Genomic DNA, 9066 nt, shown 5'->3' on the forward strand with positions numbered 1-9066 from the left:
GGAAAGAAGGAAGTGAGAAAAAAGGAGAAATGACATAAGAAAGGGAGAGAAGGATAAGAAAACAAAGAAATATGTAAAAAATATGAGACAGAGCTAGATTAAGAGAGAGAGAGAGAGAGAGAGAGAGAGAGAGTAAGAGAGAGGAGAGACAAGGAAAGAGGAAGGAAAAAGACAAGGGTAAAGAGAACAAAAAGTAATATCCAGCCACAGCAGCAACGGTGGAATCCAGATCAGGGTTTCCTGGGTTTAGAGTGCTGTGTGAAAAATTTACCAGCTTTGTGACTTTGAGCAAGTGAATTACCTTCTCTGTACACTTCCTACAGTTGTTGTAAGGATGAATGAGCATATAAAACTCCACACAAAAACACGTAAAAACACAGGGAAATATGAATGTAAAGATATATCTGTGTGCGCGCGTGCACAAATACACCCACACACATACACACACACACGGGAGAAACAAAACATGTTGCTTAGCCTTGTAAGTATTTCGACTTTTTAATAAGATGTCTACCCATTTTAAAGGAGCATCTTAACCACTCTCTAATGAATTCATAGAAAAGAGGTATCTAGAGACAAAAGGACCGTTAGATCGATTCTCAATACTAGGTGAGAAAGCAAATCTTAGAGAGGGAAGTCATGGATCCCCAGGCACTGAGCACCACGCTCAGCTCCAAGGCACGACAGCAGCACCACCACACACACCAGCAAGAGCCTGAACACCGGACTCGGGGCCCAACCTGGACCCCCATCTCAGCCCCCGCCCCACACACTTCAGATGTGGACTTGCAGCCCAAGAGAGGCGGGTCCCAAATGATACAGAGGACAAAGGTGCCCACACGAGGCCTTTCTTTCTGACCAGCCAGCCAGTGCTCCAGCCCCAGCTGCCCGAACAGTTTGGGACCAGGTAGAGCCAGGCTCCCAGGAGAGGCGTTCCTTTGCCCGACTTACCCGAGTTCACCAGTGGCTGGAACGTGGAGATGCTGAGGCTTTGGGGATGCTCTGAGACTGCAAACCTTTTATACGTCTCCAATCCCTCTTGGAAACCATGAGGTGGCCTACGATTGGGGCGTGCTCGGCCCTAGGCACAATAGGAGGCATCTGCCCTTCCTCAAACTTCAGGTTTTACTCATCTGCTGGGCTGGTAAACTCCTTCTCGGTTTGATGGCGCTTGGGGATGACACTGCCTTCACGCGAGCCCAGGCCCCATTTCCCCATCAATTTACGAGCCCTGGCTTCCTCGGATTTCCAAACCCACTCGTGACGTTTGCCCTAGAACCTTGACATCTGGGATGGTGCTAAGCAAGCATTCAGGACACTGCTGGGTGTGTTAACAGTGAGGGTAGTGGGGCAGGATATTCCTGTTGCGGGGGGACGTTTTGGGCCAATCAGTGTACACAGTGAGCCTTATTGCAAGAGCAACGGCTACTGAGGGGTGAGTGGCTCTTGGGGAGACTCAGTAAACTCAGCAAAGTTGGGACCTTAACTTAACCTAGACTCAGAGCCACATTCAGCCTGAACTTGAAACAAACCAGGGAAAGCCGCTTTGATTTTTCACCTGTGGGAATATAAACAAAAAATGGGGGCTGCTGCTCTCTCTCCTTCCTCTTGGTGAGCAAAACATTAGTCTTCATTCACAGAAACTGGGCGGTTACAGTTGACAGTACGTATCTCTCTTACAGGTGTATAAGTAACCGAGACAGCAGGCATCTCAGGGAAATGATTATCATAAGGTTGAGAGGCTGGGAAGTTAAGAAACTTTGATCTGGCATGGGCTGCTGGACGAGTCACCTGGTCTGGCTCCTGGAACCTGATCTCCCAGGGCTTCAGGCCTCATGCGACCTTCCCTTTCCACTTAGAGATTCCAGGATGAAGAGGAATGCCACAGGGCAGGAACTAGGATGAAAAGGTTGAAACAACATCCGTCAAAGGAGGAAACATATCCTAAATAATTCCCCAATTAGTGTTGCCACTGGGGCTCTGATCTTCACCAGCTAGGTGACTTTGGGTGCTTTACATCTCCGAGCCTCAGTTTCCTCATCTACTAAGCAGGATAACCCCATTCTGCATGTCAGCTGAAAGGCTTCTTTTGGACGACATCTATAAGCATGTGCCCACTGTTGGGCACAGAATAAGGGCTCCACGTTGGTTGGGTGCTCCGTGGAGTCAGGCTCTGAAAGCTGGGGCAAGGCACACTCTTAGAAGTAGGGAGCAGGTCGTTGCCACATTTGAAGGCAAGTAGTGGCACTTGTTACCAGTGTCCTAAGACCTTGACTGACAGAAATGCAAATGGGCAAGCGAGTCCTGAGGATGGCACGTTTCATTCTCAGACCGGGAATTTAGGCACAGCTCAGCTGAAAGCCCTGCAGTATCCCTAGATCTTGGGAATTCACACTGCAGCACGGCAAGGCAGCCTTAGATATCAATGGTGTCTCCTCTGGGACTCACCGTGAGGGCAGGCTTTGCATGGGCTCGCCACCGAGGGAAACCCAAGTGTCCCAGGCATTCCGAGTAGAAGAACCCCTTCAGTCTCTGTCACTCTGGCAGAAGCAACCATGATAGGCTTGGAGAGGGATTTCGGCTCAGGTCCATAGTAGCAGAGGAGAAAGGCCACGTGGGCCAGTTTGCCTGGGTTAACTAATAATTCATCAAGAGTAGTGAGTTCACACAATGCACCAGGCTCTGGGAACGCTGGTCAGCAAGGAGGGCCAGAGCCTCCCTGGTCCCTAAACTGCTTCACATCCTCTTCTCTGCCTACCCCTCCAAGTATGTGGATAATTTTCAATGGTTTGGCTTGGATTACCTGAAGAACTCAAACCCAGTTGAGGCAGTAGCAATGCCTCTGTAACTAGAGAAAATGTGAACATCTGAAGATCCATGAATTTTGGTGTTACATCCAGTCCATCCTTTCTGGCCTAAGCCCTCACTACCCAGAACAGATTTTTTGGGGTGTGGAATCTGCTATCTCAAGCATGCATTATGTAGTATGGCATCTACCACCAGAGGACAGAGGAACATATCTTCTAGAAGCCACAGGTACAACTACACGCTTATCCTGGGCATTGGGAATGATAATGTTCCCTGAGTTCTGTTGGCATCTCTCTTTCCCTTTTTCCAAACCTCTGAGTCTCATATACAAACACACACACACACACAAGCACACACACACACACACACACACACACGCACACACAGTCACACACACAAAGGCAGTAGGGACAATTGGTACCAAGGAGGTCTCAGCAGAACCTGGGCCGAGGTTAATCCCACTGTATCTTCTGTGCCAGGCATGTGTTCTAGAACACCAGGGAGGAGCACATGCGCACATATGCAGGGGAAGGCCGAGCTGACCCTCTGGATCTGGCCGCATCAACAGACAGGGGTCCGGACAAAGGTTCCTGGTGGCTGGAGCTAGAGCCTCTGTGCTGAAATCCATCACCAGCTGGGGATCGCCTGGGGCACAACAGGTGTGTGCCATCATCTGGGTCACTGAGAGATGCCCTCCCTTTTCAAGTAGTCTTGTCCTGGGAGGATGAGAGAGGGGCAGGCCTCCCCTGACTGTCAGAATCTCTGCTCGAGTTTCTAATTCAGGCTTTGAAGTCGGACCTGTTCTCAATTTTACAGAGTAGAAAGGTTCCGTTGGCTAAGATTACTTTAGGAAAAATTAGGGAAGAGAGGATTTAACCCAGCCCTGCCAGGATCCAGGATGTGTGTGTGTTCATTTTCTTGCACTCTACTACCTTCTAGGGAATTTCTTTGTTTGGAAGATGTAATTATATTCTTCCCTGAGGAAGGCACAATTCTTTCGAAGGCCTCAGCATCATCCCCTTCAGCCGGGGATCTCTGTGCTTGGAAGTAGACTCAAGGTCAACGGGCCGATAATCTGCTGTAATGTTGCAGAAGCCTGGGGAGGCTCTTAACTGTATGCTCTGGGGCGATGGGCCTGAACAAGAAAGACAATGTGAACATGGGTGTTGGTGCATTGGAGTGTCTGTGAGTGTGTGTGGGTGAGTGAAGACGTATTTCATGGTGATTGACAGCTTGTGATGGTTTCTCTGTGTGTGTTGTGAGGTGGCCTCATGGGAGGTATCATGAATGAATCTATGTGGGAATATGAACTTGAGTGTGCGAGAGTGAGTGTGCACATGGCTGAGAGTCAAGAGGTACGCACAGCTGTTGCTGATTCCATAGTTAAAATGTTAAAAAAAATTCGTAACAGGTGGCTCTTAGTTTCTGCACCAACTGCCCTGCCAGCCTGCGTGCCTGCGCCCACCCTGACAGGCAGCGCGCTCAGTCCTACGGCATGGAGAAGCTGCGAGGCCGACGCCTGTCCCAGCGGGCGCCTCTGGGACGCTGCTCCAACTTCTGTTATCAATGGTCAGGGAAGTCTCCACACTTGGAGAATTTAGGTTGAATAACAACCCCATGTGTGTCTTTGATATGAACGTGTACCCCTGTATAAACACGTGTGAACGTGTGACTTTGTGAAAGTACTGCCTTTGCCTTCCCAACGGATCAGTGGGTTGTCACTTCTGGAAAGACGGGATTCAGGCTTCATGCTTCGTCCAGCCACTAGCACGGTCAGAGGACTTGCCACGTTGCAAAGATAAGGACCAGGGTTTGAGTCTCATCTCCACCACGTGCAAGGTGTTGTTCCATTGAACACGTAAGGACCTTCTCTGCACTTGACCCCTTCCTCTCATAGGAAGAGCAAGACCTGCTTCAATATGGTGTTATCTGTGTGAGTGAGTGCTTGGCACACTTCGTGCCCTCTCCATGCATCCTCAGCTTGTCAGCCTCCTCCTGGGAGCTGGGTCTGCTCCCAGCAGACATGGCTGGCTGTGTACATTGATAGGGAAAAGTCACTGTGGGCCACAGCTGCCCAGGACTGGCTCAAGGGCAGGAATCATCGTGGGAGGTGTTACACGGGGGAAGATTGTGGAAGAAAAGGGCCTCCACCCAATGGGGTGATTAGGCCCTGGACGAAATGTCATTTCCGCCTGTGAACACCCCTCAGATGCTTTGGTCTACACAATTGGTCCTTGTCCTTGTCCCCAAGATGTGCCCTGCCCCTCACACCTTGTGCTTACTAAACGTGTGGAGACCATGTCGCCAGGATGGTGGTAATAAGTGGAGGGTGTTGCTGATCTTTCAGCAAGTGGACAATAATAATAAAAGCAAGAGCTAACATTCATCCCACATTTACTATGTGTTACATCCTCCTTGCTATTTATTTACATTGTCTCATTGAAGACCCCTCCCCGTCAATCCCAGGTTGCAGGTATTATTCTTTCCAATATGCACATGAGTAAAGTCAGACTTTGGGCACTATTGGGTTCAGTCCATCATAAGTATGCATCTGGCATCCAAACCCACTATGATGGGATAAAGGAAAATTCTGCAAGATCGTCTGCACATAAGCACATGTGCACACACGCAAGTATGACCATTAGTGGGGGAGAAAATAACGTGAAGCACAGAGAGGCAAAATTGAACGTTTTCTTAATGAGGTGAGTGTGGGAGGGTGAGGAACTAGACAATAAGAACCCAAATGAGAGTTCGCGAGCAAGGTCATGTATGTGGGGCAAGAGAGGAGCTCTTTGGAGACTGTGTGGACTGAGGTATCTGAGAGTGGGGTATTGGCTCAGAGTGCTCCTCGTTTTCAGGGAGTTCACTTAAGGTGTCTAGAGATTTTCAATTCATTCGGTGTGTCATCCTTGAGTTCTGTTGAATGCAAAGCTCTGTTGGAAATATTTATGACACATAGGTCTGGAAACTGCACACGCCCTCCAGCTTTCTGTGGTGTTCACCTGGTGCAGGTGGCTGCAGAGGCTACGTGCTCTCTCCACCAGGGACCGGGCCTGAGAAATGGGAGGGCTGGCCTCTTGGGAACAGCTGGCACTCGCCTCATTGGCCGCTGCCGTACGCAGGCCTGGGACGTACCCCTCCTTGCCTACACACATCCCCCTGTCCTTCCATTCGCAACCCCCTTCTGCCGGGGTTCTTCCTGGACAGACATCTTCCGGGAGCCCTGTGGTGGAGGACCTGACGAAACAGATGACCAAGTTCTCCTTCCTCCCTCAAGAACCCTCAGTGTTCTCTCTCTGTCTCCTCTGGATTCTGAGGGAAGGAATGAAACATCTGTAGCTTCCAAGTCATCTGTGAACTAGACGTCATTTGGTAAAATTTCGCTTTGTTGTCTTGAGGGTCTCAGCTTCGTCTTCATACGGGGATTAAACCAGGAGTTCAGGAGCCCTGTGTGTGAGTCTGTGCCTCCCCAGCACACATCACATGCTAAGCAAACGGAGGGGGAGGTACTTACCAAGGATGCAATGATGCATTGCTGGTGGGGATGGATGGATCGGTGATGGATAAATAGATACACGAATGGAGCCTAGCTGAAAGGCATGAACGGGGACGACAGAGGAAGGAGACACCAACCAGCAGGGAAGCGATGCTAAAACTTTTGCCTTGAGCTAGTTCTCAATTCTACAGGGGCTGCGATCTATGGTGGGGTTAATTCACACTTTTAGTTTATGTGATGTTCCGTTCTGGCTCCTTTTGGGTACTTCTGTGGGTTTTCAGCGATTCCCTCGTAGCCCGGAGGCAGGTGTAGGAAAGAGAAGCAAAGACCTCAATTTGTGCACTACGCTGTGAGAGAAGGATTTGGTCGAAAGGGATGTGTGTAGTGGATGTTAATAGAAAGAAGCAGTTGGGCGTACCTTTGGGCCCGAAGTTTCATGTTCCCCTAATGCCCCAAGGATTTAGGGAATGGAATGTAGGAGGCCAGTGAGACAAATATTGCCCAGGAGAACCCTAAGCTGGAGAACCAATGGGGGCTCTGACTTTAATAAAATATTGACAGTGGAAATGTGTGTGCGTTGGAGGTATGATTTTTACATAGACTGCCTCCTACTTGCTCATTTGGTTAGCTTGAAGAAACTCTGGTCTTTTCTTTTACCATTGGGAGAGTTTTCAGGCCCGGTCCTCAATTCATTTTGACCACACGCCCTTGGAGTGTTCTCTGCATTTCCATTTATTTGCCTCGACTCTACTCTTTAGCTCCTGGCTGGGTTTCCCTTACTCTTTCTGTGGCTCCGTTTTCTAGACGGGCACCATCTCTGCCTTTCTCCAAGGGCTGTTCTCATTCTGCAGGGATGCGGGGATGTGCCCCATGAGGGACACGTGCCCATCTCTTTCCTCACCCTGGCAGGACCATGGACAATGTCTCTCAGCTCAGAAGTTCATCTCCCAGTGCCTTCTCCTCTACCTGAACCCTCACGCCCAGCCCTCCAAGGGCTCTGGGTTGAGGAGCAGGATAGAAAACCTGCAGGAATTCCCAACTGCAAGATGATGAAATAATCCACAGACACATTCATGCCAAAGGAATTGTGTGTAATAGTTGGGAAAACTAGAGTAGAAACGAAGGGTGCTAGGAACGCATGTCCCGCCACGCTGCTTAAGTTTCCAAGAAGCCGACAGGGCAAAGTCGATACAAGGCAGCAGAGAAGATTAGATGGTTTAGAAAGAGATCCTTTTCTGAGATGGAACTTGCAGCTGCTAATTAATACGAAATCTTGATCCAGAAAGCCGCCAACCTGGTGCTGCTTTCCCGAAGTGTGGCTGCCTCCAGAAGCCGGGCGAGACTGGCGCTGACAGCTGGCTGGCTGAGAGAGGACAATGGGCTTCATGGTCTCTGTTCTCCAGGGAGCTTGGCCTCAGATCTCATGGCCAGGGAGGACTTCTGCTTGGACACCAGGCATTGCGGAGGGCGTGGGCACTTGTGCTGGCACTTCGGGACACAGGGCACCTTGCACGTAGGTGGAGGCTGGCAAGGCTGCTTGGCGTTCTGAGGGGGGTCTAGCACCGCTTTGGTGGGGGGCAGTAGTACTGGAGAGGGGGACAGTACTGCTGGGGTGCGGGACAGCAATACTTTGGTAGTGGGCAGCACTGCTGGGGTGCGGGGCAGCAATACTTTGGTGGGGGGCAGAATTGCTGGGATGGTGGGCAGCAATACTTTGGTAGGGGGCAGCACAGCTTCTGCTGTTGATGATACATTCTGGTCTGGATGTGCACTGCAAGGGAAAAGACACACAAGTGAGCAAGTCTGCAGCCTTAGAGACTCGCGACCCAGGAGAACCTTCTGCCTCCTTAAAAACCTGCCCCTTTTAGCCCTCGGCCTGGTTGCTTCACCGATTTACGGAGCGTGTGTGTGCAATGAGGTGTATCAGTGTAAATTGTATCTACATTTTCTAAGCCATTGCAAGGTATTTTTTGATACAAAGAAATATTGAAGGAAGGAAGGAAAGAAGGAAGTGAGAAAAAAGGAGAAATGACATAAGAAAGGGAGAGAAGTAGAAGAAAACAAAGAAAGATGTAAAAAACCTGAGACAGAGCTAGAGACCGAGAGAGAGAGAGAGAGAGTAAGAGAGAGAGAGTAAGAGAGAGTAAGAGAGAGGAGAGACAAGGAAAGAAGAAGGAAAAAGACAAGGGGAAAGAGAACAAAAAGTAATATCCAGCCACAGCAGCAACAGTGGAATCCAGATCAGGATTTCCTGGGTTTAGAGTTCTGTGTCAAAAATTTACCAGCTTTGTGACTTTGAGCTAGTGACTTACCTTCTCTGTACACTTCCTACGGTTGTTGTAAGGATGAATGAGCATATGAAACTCCACACAAAAACACGTAAAAACACAGGGAAATATGAATGTAAAGATATATCTGTGTGCGCGCGTGCACAAATACACCCACACACATACACACACACACGGGAGAAACAAAACATGTTGCGTAGCCTTGTAAGTATTTCGACTTTTTAATAAGATGTCTACCCATTTTAAAGAAGCATCTTAACCACTCTCTAATGAATTCATAGAAAAGAGGCATCTAGCGACAAAAGGACCATTAGATCGATTCTCAATTCTAGGTGAGAAAGCAAATGTTAGAGAGGGAAGTCATGGATCCCCAGGCACTGAGCACACGGGGATGGCCCAATGATCCCCGACTCCCAGAGCAGGACCTGGCCACTCTACCACCTCCTCTTGTCCTTGATGCTCTCAGCTCCCTGG

General features: G+C 49.4%; 2 long non-coding RNA genes across 2 annotated transcripts in view; both read right to left on the reverse strand.

Moving 5' to 3' along the window:
* LOC102976873 (uncharacterized) overlaps nt 1-1324 on the reverse strand; it is a 12806-nt gene extending 11482 nt beyond the window's left edge. The window contains exon 1 of the long non-coding RNA XR_002890624.2: nt 952-1324. This is a non-coding gene — a long non-coding RNA (uncharacterized lncRNA). The remainder of the gene's footprint in view (nt 1-951) is intronic.
* Nucleotides 1325-7378: 6054 nt separating this feature from the next.
* The window catches only part of LOC112062229 (uncharacterized), a 4982-nt gene continuing 3294 nt past the window's right edge, over nt 7379-9066 (reverse strand). The window contains exon 2 of the long non-coding RNA XR_002890623.3: nt 7379-8075. This is a non-coding gene — a long non-coding RNA (uncharacterized lncRNA). The remainder of the gene's footprint in view (nt 8076-9066) is intronic.

Source organism: Physeter macrocephalus, chromosome 4 (assembly GCF_002837175.3).
Source record: "Physeter macrocephalus isolate SW-GA chromosome 4, ASM283717v5, whole genome shotgun sequence".
Classification (NCBI taxonomy): Eukaryota; Metazoa; Chordata; class Mammalia; order Artiodactyla; family Physeteridae; genus Physeter; species Physeter macrocephalus.